This window comes from Chelonus insularis, unplaced genomic scaffold (genome assembly GCF_013357705.1).
Source record: "Chelonus insularis isolate UGA/USDA-ARS -01 unplaced genomic scaffold, ASM1335770v1 contig_30_pilon, whole genome shotgun sequence".
NCBI classification, from domain to species: Eukaryota; Metazoa; Arthropoda; class Insecta; order Hymenoptera; family Braconidae; genus Chelonus; species Chelonus insularis.
This window is the reverse complement of record NW_023276482.1, coordinates 184,406-202,094: the sequence shown is the minus strand read 5'-3', so window position 1 is coordinate 202,094 and position 17,689 is coordinate 184,406.

Below are 17,689 nucleotides of genomic sequence, written 5' to 3'. Positions count from 1 at the left end.
TTCTCCAGCAAAATCCACAATAGTTTGCCGCGATGCACCAATTTCAAGTATATTTTCATATTCAGCATAAATAATACAATTTAGAGTTGAAACTAAAGCGTCATTAAAGCGTACTTCTAAATGTACACTACCATGTTTGATCAAATTCCAGTATGTATTGCTATTTGCAGAAAGATCAGATCTCGAATCAAAAGCACATAAGCAGTGGATATTTGGATAGTCCGTGCGATTAATGTCGTTTCCTTCATTAAGAAAATGCCTGTTCCTGAGAATAACGTGTGATAACAATCAACATACAAAGAATTCTCAGTAAACTCTGGTTGGAGTGATTTCGAAGGAATTTGACGGCCGTCGACATATAAGGACATATAATCAATTTTATAATGATGAAAATTAAAAGGATTCAATTTCGTATCGTCGTTAAAAGCTTTGTTATCAACAAAACTTATAATTATTTGGCGTGGTAATTGCCTTGAAATAACATTGTCAATAGTTTTACCATGAACACTACCATGTATAGAAACAGCCTTAACTTCCGCGCGTATTAAAGGATATTTAGCGGTAATTTTCGTAAGGACTCGAGCATGTGAAAGCAGAGTACTCGGGGATATTTTCATACGTCACATTATCAAAGAGGCTTCAATTATTTCAACTTTGCATTTAACAGTTAAATTATTTATTAAACAAAATGAATCTCGAGATTTTGTTAAACGTAACCGTGTTTCAACACCGTTTATCAAAAAACGCTCTTGATTAAATACATTACAATGTAGATAGCCAAGTAAATCAAAGGTTTTTCCATATAGTAAATATTGATACCGTTTTTTCAAGCCTTCATTTTCACCTATAAGACTATCCATTCTATCAGCTGTGTCTTGAGACCAGCCAACAGTACTGAGATAAGAATTTTTTGCATCGCGACCATAATTTGAGTGTTTTTAAGTGTTTCAATGTATGTTCTAAAAGCGTATAAATGATTAGGCGGTGACACACATTTTTGATGGGAATAGACATCAACTTAATTGAACATAGAATGCATAAAATTATATTTAGGGCCAACATTAATATCTGGCGTCGTTTTTAGATCAGCCTGTAAAGCCACTCGAGATGTAATTTTGACTTTTAAATTCAACATAGTATGTGCAAGATCAAAATATTTATTGCATTGTCCTTGTAAAACAAATTCGATAGGTGAATTATCTGTTAATGATGAAATCGGTTTACAAAATACCCATTGAGAGCCTTCAAGTGTTGTTTGTGTAGGTGGAACAGAAAATAATTCTAATTCTGTTTTTGGACACTTACTAGAATGAACATGAAGAAAAGCCATTATGATTATTTAAATATATTTGCTATAGATCATAATTTCTTACACGAGTGTTTCGTGGTCTTTTTTGTCTTCTTCGTCTTATTTCTTTTTACCTTTAGGACTTCACTCTACTTCTTTTTTCCTTTAGGAATCTGTTCTTTTGCTTTTTTGACTTGTCTTACAGAGCGTTTTTTTCTCTTTTGAGAACTGATGTTCTCTGCACGGCTGTCAAGGGACAACTGTTGATTTAGCGATGAACCTAGTGGTATATAGCCCGAGCCGCTCATTAAGCAATTAATGTTTTTAGAGGCTTTTCGTTTTGTATTTCGTCCAGACTTTCGTAAACGAGCTCGAGCAGATTCTATGAATGATACGCCATCATCAAGGACATCATCGGCAATATTCGAATCTGACTTCAAAGCTTCTTTACCTATAATTTGTGCACCACTTTTCAGAAAAGGCAGTACAGATCTGAATAAGCCTCCTAAAAAATTTGACTAATACTACTGTATCCACCACGCCCAAACCCGTCTTGTAGAATATTATAGACAATTTTTTGATACATGTTTATTTTAATTTTTTGGAATGTAACGTTACAATTAACGTGCCGTTTTCCAATGGTATAGCTTGGCCAAATTCATCTCTTGTATCTACTTCTATGGTACGAATATCTGCCTTCAGGAGAGGGATATAGTGCATTGTTGAAAACGATTATATTCGCATTGAACCATGTGTATAATTATGCATGTCAAGGGGCACAATGCGTAATAATGGTATCTGTACGTCACCTGTTACATAATTCTCACAAATATCTGTGTGAACAAATAAGCTACACGGGATAGACGCATATATGTTTGCTGGCTGGGTGCTTTTTAGAAGCGGCAATAATACAGGTTCATCTTCAGCTAAAAATCCAAGAATCTGTTGGAGATATGGTGCTAACTGAACTAGTAAAGCTTTTGCTTTCCTGACACGAACGAGATCACCAACACTATATTTAGGCTTTTTGGATGATTTTTTACAGCCCTTATTGTACTCATATTTATACTGTTAACTCATTGTTGAAATCAATTTTAACGGGCGTAAGTTTTGTAGCACTATGTTTAGTATCATTGTAAGCGGAGACAATTTTTTGTAGAACGTCGATAAATCGTTTCGTATGTGTGTATGTAAAATAACGCCAGATTCGTTTTTTTGAAGTAAGATTGAATCGTCAACAACAGCCGCTTCGACATGTGGATTTCTTACAGTTCTAGAAATAATTTCTTTTTTAATCAAAATTTTTTTTAAATCAGAGCCCAAAAATTCTCTACCACGATCTGTCTGTAGTATGCGTGGTAATCTTTTATTACTCCGTCTAAAAATACGCCCCATTGCCTGAGCAACACTAAAACTTGTTTCGTTAAGTAATGGCTTAACCCATACAAATTTACACAAAACATCAAAAACAATTAATAAATATCAGTGCTCTGCAGTGGTCCGGGTAAAACCCGAAAGGTCCACACAAACAACTTACCAGTAGAAAAAATGAAAAAACACCTCGGAAAAACTCGATTCCAATTGTTTATAACAGATATAATTGTGATAAATAGAAAAAGTAAGTTCCTATTTATTTCATAAGGTTGGTAGCTTTTTTTTAGTAAAAGAAAAAATTACGCGTCGGAAGAATTGAAATGTATCGCATGGATCTCTTTTTTCATCATTTATAATAAATTTCATGGTTATGAACAAAGATGCATGTTTTATTTAGGTCATACAGCTAGTGACTTTTTTTCAGTAAAAAAAAATTACACGTTGGAAGTACTCATATATATAGCATAAATCCCTAATTTTATTGTTTATAACAATTCAAAACTTTTTATTTAAATATTACTTTGATTTTCTATTTAAAATCACTGTGATCAATAATCATTTGTTAGTAACAATGTTCGATTGTTATAGACACAATTCCATATTATTTACATCTATTATTGACTATTATAGCGTCTTTAATGCTGTGTTCTCAATCCTGACACGAGTTTAAAATTCTTTCATTGCTGATTTTGTTTTTAAAAATTTTTTTTTTCGATGAGATATTGTCAACTTATTTTTATGCAAGTATTATAATCATTTGATATTCATATTTTTTCTAAGATTTCGAAATTTTGTCTAAAAAATGGTATAATTTATAAATTAAGAAATTCAGGTCATTTTCTATTTTTGTTAGTTTTTTGGTTCTGCAAAAAAAATGGCTGAACCGATTTTGCTGAAAATCTAATTAGTTTTAAGTTACATAATTACGCGTTAAAGGCGTTTGGTCTCAAATCGATATGGTTTTTTGTTCTCGAGATAATCGACCAGGAAAATTCCGAACGAACGTACGCACATACATACATACACACAGACAGACGTCCACTGGAAACGATCCTATTCGACTCTAGAGACCTTAAAACGTGGAGATATGTCAAAATTCGAGATTCGCAAAATCGGACCCATTACTATAAATTCCCACTCGGCAGTTAAATATGTAATGTTATCATTATAAGTATCAATATTACGTAGATCAACTGAATTTGCTTCCCATACATCGTCAACATGTGAAACATTATATGTGCGCCTTAAAAAATGCCGCCTCGTTGGACGGTGTAACGCGTAAGCATCTTGATTTTCTAGCCTTCTATCCCCATTATCCCTGTGTATATTTCCTGTATAATTTAGGAATTGGTTTGGACTAGCAAAACCTGCCGGATGTTCAGGACTGTAACATATCTTTTTAAGAGCAGCAATCACTCAATCGAAAATTTTAGCCATTTATCTTTACACTTTTGCTTTGAAACTCCAGAGCCTATTTGAGATTTATTGCTACTAGCACTCAAAAAATCAACAGCATCAGACGACTCTGACTCACATTGTGATTTCATTGATGAAGATCCTTCGTGATATACCTGTCGGCGTTTCTACTTTTTCCGGATAAAATAACTCTTTATTCCCTATGTACTCTCGTGGCACGTAGCCGTTATGTACAAACATGTACAAACTGGTCTCTTTCTATAGCATATTCATTTTTTCTAGCTCTCATGGCGTCATTCAGAAGATCTATAATATTATCTTGGTATAACTCGCCCCTTTGATACTAACAAGCCCTGTGTTATCCCACGAGATAATATTATCGGGCATGTTTCTTAAGCGTCTATAGAGAAATTTTGCTTTTGACCGGAATTTCTTCGGCACACTATAAATCACCGATTGATCAATTATATGATTAGGCGATTTATAGATTGATTCCCCTGTTTTGTCACCATATGTCGACGATTTTTCATTATCGTTTTAAGTCAAATGCTGCCCTACTGCAGGTCAGCTTACATTGTTGATCAACCGCAAATAACTTTCCAGTACTTGTGAATAGGCATTCCTCATCTTACGTTCATTTTGTAAAACTATAGAACATAATATTTCATTCATTTCTTGATAAAAGTGCGTCAATACGAAATCATAACTTTTATCTAACCTGCCCGTTAATGATATCATATCGGGCTCTTGAAAATTTTTTACGGTCTCTTCAGGTATTGAAACTATTTTTTTAGTATTGTAAAATATTTGTATGTCGCCATCTAATGACTATTAGACTAACGACAGTTTGTTAGTTAACAACGATTGCTTGACGATTAGATTGTTTATAGTAACGAGGGGAGAGTTTGTTTATCTCCAGTTTTTGACTGTGACTTGAGTTGACCGCACGGATTCTTTCTTTTTTTAATTGCTGTCAATCATTAATAAACATTTTTATTTATTTTCTAATTTTCCGAAGTTGTTATTGAGTCTTATTTTACAGTATGTTCCATTTTCAGCCGTTGATCAACTTTGATATTAAGCTGCCCAGAATAAGTGCCACAAGAATCGGTAAAAAAACTCCACACTTTTTGTAAAATGATCTTCTTTTTACCCTTAGCACTTCCACGCGAAGCTAAGAGCCGTAAGAGAGTAACGCGCCGTTTTAATTCACGTTTTTGATCTGCTGTCAATGACACGTTGCCGTGTAAAATGTTAAGAGCACATTCGCATATGTATCGCACCAGCTGAGGATCAGCTTCCTTCAATATAGTTTTTCGTTGTTCTTAGCTTAGATAGAATAAAGCACTGAGTATTGCTGCTTGTTACTTGCATAATGCATTTAACGCCATAACTTATTAATAACTAGTGAATCGTGATTATGTGTGCTCTTATTCATAGATTTGCGTTGTACGTAAACATAATACTTCGGGTCCTCTAAAAAATGCACGTGCGGAATCGACAATTTTTAAGTGTTGATTGTTTTAAGTCTGGCAATAAGTAACTATGTGGCTGAGCGGTTGCATTATAATATATTTCATGGAAAAAACGTATATATTATACAAAGACTTGCCGAGCTAAATGCTGGATCTGTAAACGATTACGGGAGTTTTCAAAAATTACGATGTAGTAAGCATTCAAAGAAATGTCACGTTGTCCTTTTCCCTAATGAAATAAGTTTCGTGTTATAAATTTAAAAATTAAATTACGACGATGACTACCCTTTGTAAAAAGATCAATAATTGTACTGCTTGATGATTCACGCATAAGCTTGTCAATAATAATCAATTCCGGTGTGCGATCAGCCGTAAAATCGTTGCTAGTTGGTAATCCTTCTTTAAATTCAACAAAAAAACTTTGGATAATTATTATAATCTTTTTGCCATTCAACAGAATGAAATATTATTTTTGAGAAACGCGTATCACTCATGTGATGTATAGTACGAAGGAATCTTTTTACGAAATCAGTTTTACAGCAACCTGTAGGACCACAAATAATTGGAGTCCACGGATGTTTCCAGCGTGAATTGATAATTATAAATGTCCCCTACTAAAAAGTGACTACTATTTTCATGTTATACAAGTTTCAAGAGATATATACCATTACATGACCGTCAGCATCTTTTTGTTGACGGTCATCATAGGCCTTATCACCATGGTTATATGATCTCTTAGAACAGGCTCTATACAGCCTTAATTTTTTCTCGATGATAAATTAATGTAAAGAAAGAGCATTCGAAGAAAATACGCTTTCATAAAGTTCAAAGCAATAAAACTGTTATTTAAAAATGTTCTGATTTGTGATAAACAGCTTCATTCTTACATTTATGAGGTACGTCGTGCACTGTATGTGGTTAATACTCGATATTTGATGTGATGAATAAACTGTGCTGAAATATCAGCAAAAATTTAATCATTTCTTGGCTGATTCAACAATAAAAAATTTACGGCAGTGTGAGGCATTCATTTATTGGGCTTGTAGTGTGATAATCTTGCCAATAAAGGCCGTTTTTGTCATTACAATGAGAGAATACGGCGATTAATACATGATCACTATCGCTTCGTGTGGAACTTTCCGTCTCTTACCTCGAATATTCGAGGTGATGAAGACGTAGCCGATGGTAGAAAGGCTGCAATCGAGTGCGAGCTGGCTATGAGAAAGGTGTACGAACATAAATTTAGATTTAAAGAGGATTATGGCCATGAAAAGTGGAAGATCAATAAACTAGACCTCGTGAGGCGTGACCCGGCATTGATGTGGAATCGTGTATACTACAACCAAGATGGTCACGACCGTATCATGCAGAGTCTTTATCTAGATCCTGTGAAGAGGCGCGATGATTTCTATAATGCTCTTAGCTGGAAGCCGCAGAAAAAACATTCAGACATTAAGTTAAACAAAGAGGCAATCAACACATACTTTTTTGACTACTACCTATACGGCTGTGGGAGCCCCAAAGATGTTGTGGCCAGGCATTATGACCTCTTCACAGACATGTAGTGTTTAAAGAAATTTTTAATCAATTTTCAACAGCTAAATTATTTGTCAGGATCTCTGAGGCGTCGTGGTTCGCCGAAATTTCTAATTGTATTTCTATATTCAATTATTTCATGTATATTATATATATTTTATATTATATAATTAATAGAGAGGATTTAATAAACTTTATTCAACGATTTTCGTTTTTAATTCATAAAATACCTCGTATTATTTATATATAAAATATCTTTAGACATTGAAATTGAATGAAATGAAAATATAACAAAAATCATATTACTTCTAATATTTAGTTCCGTTTGCTAAGCTTATATCTTAAAGTTGATGAGTTAGAAGGAAGATGTCATACTGGCCATCTTTTCTTATGAACTGATTCGTTTGATAAAACAAGAACAATATTAAAACGTTGTAATATAGATACTATAGGAGTGTATTGTGGTAAATAAAAGAATAGATAATTGATTGAATTATAATTTTAGAATGCTCACATAAGTGATAGCAACGAATGGGCGAAGCGCACAACCAAGTTGCTTGTCAAAATCACTTGCTATAAGTACGTGTATATGCGGCGGCCATCACGCCTCGATGCTAAGCAACGGCGTCAAACGTTGTTGGGCAATATACGTGACTCATAGCATCAAATGTAAGCCTATCTTTTTCTGTGCCTTTATGTTTTGCTGTGTTGTTGTGCTATCACTTGCACAATTTATAGCTCCAGCGCCATGCCTGCAACTAAGAGGAAGTTGGAAAATTCATATCTGCGCGTAGTGGCTGTAAATACGGCAACGCGTTCGTGTGCAGCTTCCTTCAATCTTATCTTCCCACGCGGCGAGCGGCAGCAACAAACCCCCTCGTGCCTAGGCCCTGGCTGGGCAAGACTGAGCGCTTGAAACAGCATTCAGGGAGCGTGAATCGAACTCAGTCTTACCACGCGCCCGCTCCACCACTTTTACTCTCAAGCATGGTAATATAGCGGCCCGTACTACCACAGTCAATCGCTGAAAAGCTCGCCGAGGCCCTTTAGCCGAAGCATACCAAGTACGACCCTGTACGCATGCTTCAATAAGCGGTGTGCTCGACAAGAAAACAATTATCACACGGTTATTTCACGAAAATTCAAAAGTAGCGTTATTGAAATTCATTTTTATGTAATATATCACAAGCAGAGCAACCGGAAATTAATGCTGAAATTAAAGTCCTAAAATTTCTGGGTTAGTTGAAAAATGTTTCTATTGACATTTAATTACTACAGTTGTTTCACACATGAATGTTCACATGAAATTATTTGTAATCGTTTTACATGTTATAATAAAAATATTTCTTAATAATTCTTAAAGCATTGCTTTACGTACAACACGTTCATTAAAAAGGTAGCACAATTCTTGAGCGATGATTTCGACGTCCATAACTGATACATCCGGGGATGTTTTGCAGACAGTGGCCAGTTGCTCGAAAATTGCTGTTATTATTGTCTCTCGTTGAAGATGAATAGCTCCAAATGTACACATTAAGGGGACAGGCAATTGCATAGTATTGATAGTATGTTGAATTGCCGGTATTTCATTTTTTAGAGCGGTGACGATCAACCCCATGCATTCAGTAATTACAGGTATGGTTGCTTGGAGTTGTTCTAGGCGTTTTTGAATCAAATTCTTTGTATGTATAACGTATTCAAGAGTACTTCTTTGTATGAAGAATTGGCAAGACGCGTTACGATTCAAGATTGCATTTTAGTGATCTTCAACTATGTAACTCAAACCTCTAAAAACGCTGATTTCTGCAACGATACCAGCTTTTAAGACTCTGTATTCTATGAAAACGAGCACAAGGAATAACCTCGACGATGATCGTTGCAAACTTAAGAATTTTTAAAAAATTATTTTTAATCTTAATTTTGTTAGTATAAAAATATGTACTGATGATTCATATAATTAAGCATTCATAAGAATTGTTAGAAGAGAATATAATATTTCTTTTCTTTAGAGAAATAAATATGGACAATATGGAAACATTTGCTGCTGCATTTTCAAACATAATTTTTTAATCGCCAGTACCTAAAGAGCTTCGAAGTGCGTGCATTCTCTAACTGATAATTAGCTGTAAAAATGTATCTATTATTATTTAACATGGTTAAGTCAAACGCGACGCCTCTCATGATTGCTTTGTTAACGCTTGGCGTTTTTTTTGTGATCGATCACCAGCGATTGCTCTGTTTTATCCCGAGTCTAGACTTGAACGATGGACTAATTTATCACGCCCGTGTTTATTGAGACTATTTAGATGGATTATATTACTTCATATTTATATTATATATTTATTAGCCCGTGCACATACAGGCACTTTGTTAACATCGAATTTGACGATTATGCATGAAGCCGCTGAGGCGTTAATGAGCAGTATGAAAGGAAATATCACGTGTGTTTCCTTTTCTCAGTTATTATGGTAAGATGTTCTTAATTTATTATCTACCAGTTAAACAATGTACATTTTTTAAAAGGCTTTGTATTACAGAGCGACGATACAAGCTCTGTAATACGGTAGCTCTAAAGCTAACGAGATGAAAATTAAAGAAAACGAACATGTGGCTAAAGTTAAAAATCCTCAGCCATTTACTTCTACTAATATTGTTAACATTAAACAGCCTCAACCATCAACTTCAACCGCTACTTGTGTCTCTTATGATGCTGTGTTAGACAATTGAATTCAAGTACGCGGCTTACCACCTTTAGCCGTAAAACCTGAAGATATATCTTTGAATCTTAGAAAAGGGCAATGGTTCAACGTTGATTACGGCGATAAAATTATTACAGAGTTTTATGGTCTTTGGAACGTCGATGGTGACAGTACGCCATCTACAACATCCTGTTCATATTCACAGTGTAGCTGTGATATCAGTATTCTTTATAGACTTGATACTAAAGAAGAGACGATATGCCTTCAGACGGCTTACACCCACCTTTCGAGTCATCATCATTGTCAAGCGTGTCATTAGTCGATGCTTTTGAGGAAAGCGATGATTAAGTGACGGTTTTAGAAAGGGATAACAATGCTGATCGCCCTTGTCAACCAAGGTCATCATCCTCAGAAAGTAAATATTTTTGAATTCCTTTACGTTAAATTTATGTCTATTACAATTATTAAATTTATGAAGGTTTTGAATATTACGATTGGAGCTCTCGTAAAGAATAATGCTGTTTAAAACTATCAAATTAACTATAGATATTCAGAGAGGCGGTGCTGCAATCAGATCTACAGCAAAGAAAATTCTTGATTCAAACGTCAAGGTCAACGTTTTATCAAACACCTCATCAGACAGCTTTGCGGCTATCTATTCACCGGGCCATCGTTTAATTATCAACAGAAAACAGGTAAAAAATTTCGAAAAGTTTCAAATTACAGGTAAAGAATGTGTAATAAAAATCCTCCCACCACCCCAGTATCAAAATCATAGCAATAGTTTGAGGGCACTTTAGCTGATATTACCACATACAGCATACAAGGTTGTACATCGCGTGATAGAATAGCCTTTACTATTAATTATGAAAAGCTGACAAGTGGACCAACATGGACTCGCTTTAGGCTACCACAACAATATACAAGTAACGATTTGTGGGAGCTACTTTGCAAAATTGCCCATAGTGCTGGTCGTTTTAATAGTAACAATAACATTGTTGAGACGGTTTCAATTGTTCAGGAGTAGAAGGATTTGTACGTAATAAGCTGACTTGCGAAGTTATTTTTAAGCGTTCTATATTAAGTATCACGAAAAATGATAATTTATGCTTTCCACGCTCACTCGTTGTCGCTGAACTTTATGCTGACCGCGGCGAAGTTCATACCTGTAATCTACATTAACGCGAGAAGATAATGTGTGACCAACGGTGTAACTTGCAACATGAAGCAGCCTTAGAACTAGTAGGCAGATCAAGCGTTGAAATACCTCGTCTAGGCTGTGGCCTTGAAGAAATCAGTATAAAAATATACAGTACATCTGAAACAAAAGAGCATGTGTGTAACGAAGCTTTTTGCCGTATTTGTAATTGTAGCTGTCCAATGAATCATCGCTGCTATATAAGTCCACTTAAACCAACGAGGCCTCAAGAAATAGTATTTTTATTCTACGATTTCGAAACACAACAGCACGAGCATGTCAAAGGTGATATAATGACAAAACTACATGTCCCTAATCTTTGTGTTGTTTGGAAAGTATGCGTGTATTGTGCTGGCAATAATAATTTATCACAAAACTGTGCTTTTTGTGGTGAACGTAAATATTTACTTCATGATAATTCGATCGATAATCTTGTAGATCTTGCATTTCAAACATATAAATCGTTTTCTAAAATAATATTTATTGTTCATAATGCACGTAATTGTTATGCACAATTTATTCTTTGTTATTGGATAGAAAACAAAAAAACACGTATTTCAAAGCTTATTTCAAAAAGAAGTGAGATTATTGTCATGACAATAGATAATTTTACATTTTTAGATACCTTAAATTATTGACAAATGCCTCCAAGGGCTCTGCCTAAGTCGTTTGATTTTGACAACGAGATAACTAAAAGCTTCTACCCACATTTATTTAACAAGCCTGAAAACATTAATTACGAAGGACCTCTTCCTGATATGAAATATTATTTTCCTGATACAATGCCTGATAAAGAACATGAGTGTTTTATAACACAGTATAATGAAAAGGAACAAGCTAACTATTTTTTTTAATTTTCAAAAAAAATCCATTCACTATTGTCGTGCTGATGCTATAGTGTTACGGTAAGCCTGCATAGCTTTCAGAACTATAATACTTAAATGTGGTGACGTTTGTCCTTTCTCTAAATGTTATATATTAGCATCGACATTCTCAAAAATTTTTAGAAAAAAATTTTTAAAAGCTAATACAATTGGTATCTTACCACCGCGCGGTCCATATCGGTGGTCATCCAAGCAATCATCAATTGCGATATCGTGGTTTATATTTCAGGTAAAAAAACGCTGGCACATTAGAGATCACGCAGCACGCCGTTATGAGATCCAGTTACCTTGTGGTACTCTAGTTGACGGTTATTATCATAATCCAGAAACTCAGGAAAAAATTGTATTTGAATTTCACAGCTGCTATCGGCATGGCTATCCTCTGTGTTTTCGTGTAAATAGAGAAAAACTTTGCCACGGTGACACCTTTGATCAGCGGTTAGAATGAATACGTGCTACTTCAGAAAGAATACGCTCATTGGGTGATACATTGATAGAAGATTGAGGATGCAGTTACAGACATATGCCTAAGTTATTTCTATGCCTTTATGTTTTGCTGTGTTGTTGTGCTACCACTTGTACAATTTACAGCTCAAGCGCCACGCCTGCAACTTAGACGAAGTTGGAACATTCATATCTGCGCGTAGCGGCTGTAAATACAGGTACGCGTTCGTGTGCAGCTTGCTTCAATCTTATCTTCCCACTCCGCGAGCGGCAGCAACAAACCCCCTCGTGCGTAGGCCCTGGCTGGGCAAGAATGAGCGCTTGAAACAGCATTCAGGGTGCGTGAATCGAACTCAGTCTCACCACGCGCCAGCTCCACCAATTTTACGCTCGACCGTGGTAACACCGTGTCTGCTTACGGTATAATAGCCGAGAACCATACCACTGCAGTTAACCGATCAATAGCCGTCAAGGCCTTTTAGCCAAACTACGCCTGCTGCGACAATATACGCATATCCTGATAATAAAATCTGACCAAAGCGCATAATACTGGTATTACGGTAGACCGAAATCCAAGCCCGCATCCGGGGCTGCAACGTTGGAAAACGACATGCAGAGAACCAGGCGCTTTCGGTCAATTGAGGTTGGACTTGTAGTGGTATGTTGTAAGGCCTTGGGCTAGATGCGTGTATTCTCGTGCCTTTCTAAAGGCGCAAGAATATTACGTCCAAAGTAACGCCGTCACTAGATGTAGAGCTATTCCCAGAGTTATGCCCTATAAGGTGAGGTACTCAAACGGAATGTACTTCTCAGGACAGGGAAACAAGGCCCCAATAATAAATATTCGAATGTCTTTGTAATTCGAGAAGAATTACATTATAATTATTAAATAAAAATCAAACACTTATATTTAAATTATCAAATACATTATAATCGTTAAATAACAATTAAAATTGTTCATTCAAATAATAATTACAATTAACAACTGTTTTATATTCTTTATCCCCCACCCGCGATCTAGCCGCCTCACGCAGCGCTACGCATCTACCCCCACTTCCTGTGAAACCGCTTTGGCTGACACAAATTCAATCCCATTTTATGGTGGGGATGAAAGTGGGGTCCGCCAAAGTGGCAGCATTGTACTAACGCTGTTTTATTAATGACTAAAACAAAATAGAAAATTTTTCAGGATTCTTTCTGTCTTTTTTTTTTCATTTTATGGGTTCGAAAGTTATTTATATCTGACTTAAACTCAATAGATGTGTCTTTTCGTGATATTATGAATTTATGAACCATAGTGTATTTTAAACTGCTGAGAAAGTCAAAACAATTGATATAATTCGATCATTTTTTTTGTATATTGAATAATCCATTATGTCGTAAACAATTATTTTTCATTATTTAAAAATCTTCTCTATCAATTCACCTTTTGATACATAGTGTTAAGAAGTAATTATACTTAATTATTAAATAATATGTTTATCTAAAAAATATGGTAGAAATGAATCAATTAAAAAAAAATTAATTTTAATCATTCGTAAACAAGCTACCCTCTATGCGTTAAAAGAAATATAGTGGCGAAGATTTTTCGAAATCAAAATGGTGACTAAACAAAACTCAGTTCTTTACGATCATTTTCCCTTAAATAACAGCCTCTTACTTAAAATGAATATATTATTAGATATATTTGTACGACACCTTACAAGTCGGTCTAGTTTCTATTTAATTTTCGTAGTGATCGGCTAAAGGAGTACGAATCTTTTTTTTTCTGTATAACAATTATTATTAACTAGAAAAATTAAAACTTATATTACCTAATGAAAATGTTATGCTCTCTAAACTCTGTTGCTAGAACACTCGAGAGACCAGGTCAGTTTTGATCACCAATGCACAATAATGATGTCTTACCAGTACCACTTTTACCACATGTGATAATAAGTGATTTTGTGGTCGATTTTATATTTTCGATTAAGCTCTCAATAACTTCTGATGAATTGTCTGACTTTATATTTAGTTGACAATTATTAACAATCGCATCTTTAGAAAATCCGTATAATGTAGCCGAAAACACCATCGTTAGAATTGATTTGCAAAGACAACTTATCATACTACAATGCAAGTTAAGTTCAAAAAGAAATACAGAGCAGTCTAAAAGCTAAGAAATCCAAAATCTTGCAGAGAAGTTCAAGAAATCGCTCAAACCGTAACATATATATTCTTTATCTCTCAAGATAATGTATGAAGGTTTATTAATATCAAGTTTAAAGTTTCAACTTGATCAGCTTTTATAAAAAAAAATAGACTGAACCGCGCGCCCAGAGTTAGCATGAGCGCAGAATTGTCTACACTTCTACAAAAGAAACTGAAAAATTCCAGTCCGATCTAAAAAAGTCTCTATGAAACCCTGGATCTTAGAAGCTTCGCATCATCCAGTTAGCTAATCTAGTTATCGAGAACAGTCATCTGATAAGTTACCGGACATCCAATGTTAGTAACCAAGATCTGTTTACTTAATATAAATGACCGTAGAGTACGATCTCGCGAGTCAGCTAACTTTACTAAAGTTGTCACCAAGTACTTAGTACTAGCGTCATTAGTAAAACGACAAACTTTACAATTATGTCTTACATTGTATGTCATGTATGTGAATTATGAATTTATTGGAAGAGAGAAAGACCATTGTTCGAATGAACTACAAAGATTGACGTAATGATTTGACGACAAGAATAAGACTTTCTTGCTCATAAAAATCTTTTTTTTCAATCTACGAAAATAATACGTTGCAATCATGTTTGTTTTTATCAATACATTGATTTGCGATTCTAAACACATTGTTAGTGATATAAATTATTATTTAACTAAATAATTATATAAATCTATTTTTTATGTAATTCTCTTAATTAATGTAATTTGATCCATACAGAGTTATTAACTAGGGCATTCATTTAATATCCTGTAAACAATTTTACGAATTTGTTGTATACGTACCAATTTTTTATTTGCTTTCACTTGAAGTAATACACCTAGGATCACTTACAGCAATGAAATAGTATCTTGATAGCCTAAACGTGTGGATCCCGACATTCCAAGGATTAACAAATTCCTTTCCCTAAAAAATCCTTCTTTTTATCAACAATAAGAAAACTCACTCTATCTCTCATTTTCCTCCCTTCTCTCCGGAATTAGTATCCTTTCTATAACCCTACCTCTAGGATATAGGTTCTAAATCCTTAGGCAAGTACCTTAATAAATAAATTACCTCGAAAATCAAGGAATCCAACAAAATTTGGCGACGACGATAGGATTCTAGTTTGACGTTTCGCGAAAATTTAGTGATAATAGTGCATCTAGCGAGTGCATCCTAAAAGAAACAACAATTTCAATTGGAATCAGACTGACTTCGAGGGACCAGTCGTCAAGGCAGAAGGTTGAATCAACTGGGGACTGGGTCGATAACCAATCGACCAAACAATCAATAATTCTTAATTTAGTCAATCATTTGACCTATTCTCAATGTCCCTTTTGACTAATAAAGTTCCTGTCGCCATTGTTGCACTGTTCTCGTTCACGTGTACACGCCATTCACATTCTCTTCTAACAAATCTCAAAGTTTTGAGACAATCATCAGTACTAGTGCTATTGTAAATCATCAGAAACATTCAGGCTTTATTCTGAAACTAAAATCAAGAACTATTTCAAGACAGATCATTGAAAATTCAAGACATTTCATCAAAATGCATTTTGCATTACATTGAAAGGCTAACGCCACGTGCACAATCACATTCTTGCTCAACTTGAGAAGCGTGCTGAGCTCATGTGGGAGGTCAATAATACCGAACACACCAAGTTGAGTATTTTTTGGACATTCACTTCAGATTCAATAATTGAAATAGACATTCAGTGATTTTGAGCGACATTCAGTCTTCCTATTTAATAACACAAAGTTGTCAGTGTATTTAGTATACCTGTTAGTGCTGAAAATAAAAATATTTTATTTTTCATAAAACCTGACTTCCGTTTGCTCTGTTCCGGCACAATCATCCCTATCCTTAAACGGTTAGGTTAAATTCACAAGTTGAGATTTTATCAACACATACATTTTCCGCAGATGGTGACTAACATAAAATAGCAGGTAAAGTCTTACTAATAATTGAAATGACGTTCAATGGATTCGTACATCATTGTCACCCCAAGAACTTCCCAGATGTTATCGCGATTTCAAACCATAAATCAAGCGCTCACTGTTGGTCTCGCAGAAGAGGAAGCTCTTTATTTAACAAATTTTAATGATAGGAAATCTGAAATTTGCCATAAAACTAATGAGTGTTATAGAAATAAAAGACATGATAATCGGCATCGCGTTTATTCAGTAAATCAGGTCATAAAACAAAACTTATGTCGTTATTATAGAGGCTTGGGTCATTCGACTGAACAACGCCGAAAACGGCAATACAATAATCTCAAGAAACAAGGTGGCGGTAACTATCATGGCCCAAATTAATTTCCTAATTCTTATTCTAATCAAAATCCTATGTCAAGTCCTGCGAATTCTAATTCTATACACAATTCCTCGCCAAGTATTAATATTTAAATTCCTAAATCTCAGATCTATAATTACTAAGTCTATAACGATTCTCATCAAAATCAAATTCTACTCCATGACCATCATAACAATCCTAATTCAACAAACTCGGGTCCGAATCATCTAAGTTCAAGTGATAGAATAAGCGAACTCCTTAGAGCATTTTCAAAAACAACCATTCTGTTTGATACAAATGACCTATCTTATGTTTCATTCAAATCACCTCAATCAAAATCAGTTAATAATACGCTTAAATTATCAATAGATACAGGTGCTCCAATATCTTTATTAAGGAACGAAACTTATATTCGCCTACGTTGATAAATAATAAATCGACAATTTTATATTGAATAAGCCCTAACGCACTGCGCATTACTCTTGGAAAAACCGAAATCCCTTTATCAATACATAATCACGATTTAGTTCTCAAAGCTCAACTGATAGACGATCAAACAAACATAGCCTTCGACAGTCTCTTAGGGCAAGATTTCTTCAAAACACGAAATTGCGATATCAGCTATAAAAAATCATCTATGACACTCGATTCACTACCATTCCAAATTCCCATCATTAATCTAAGCCCAAGAAGCGAAATAACAGTTAAAATCAACGTCCACAACCACAATCTTGAAGAGGGCATAGTAGAAGCACAAATAACTATGGAAAGTTTTGGATGCTCAGTCTTTAGTAATTTGAGACCACATGAGTCTTCAGCTCCAATTACAGGTCATGAAAATGTAGTATCGTTCGACTGAACTTCATAAATCGTTATTGTTTTAGTTTCTTATTTTTG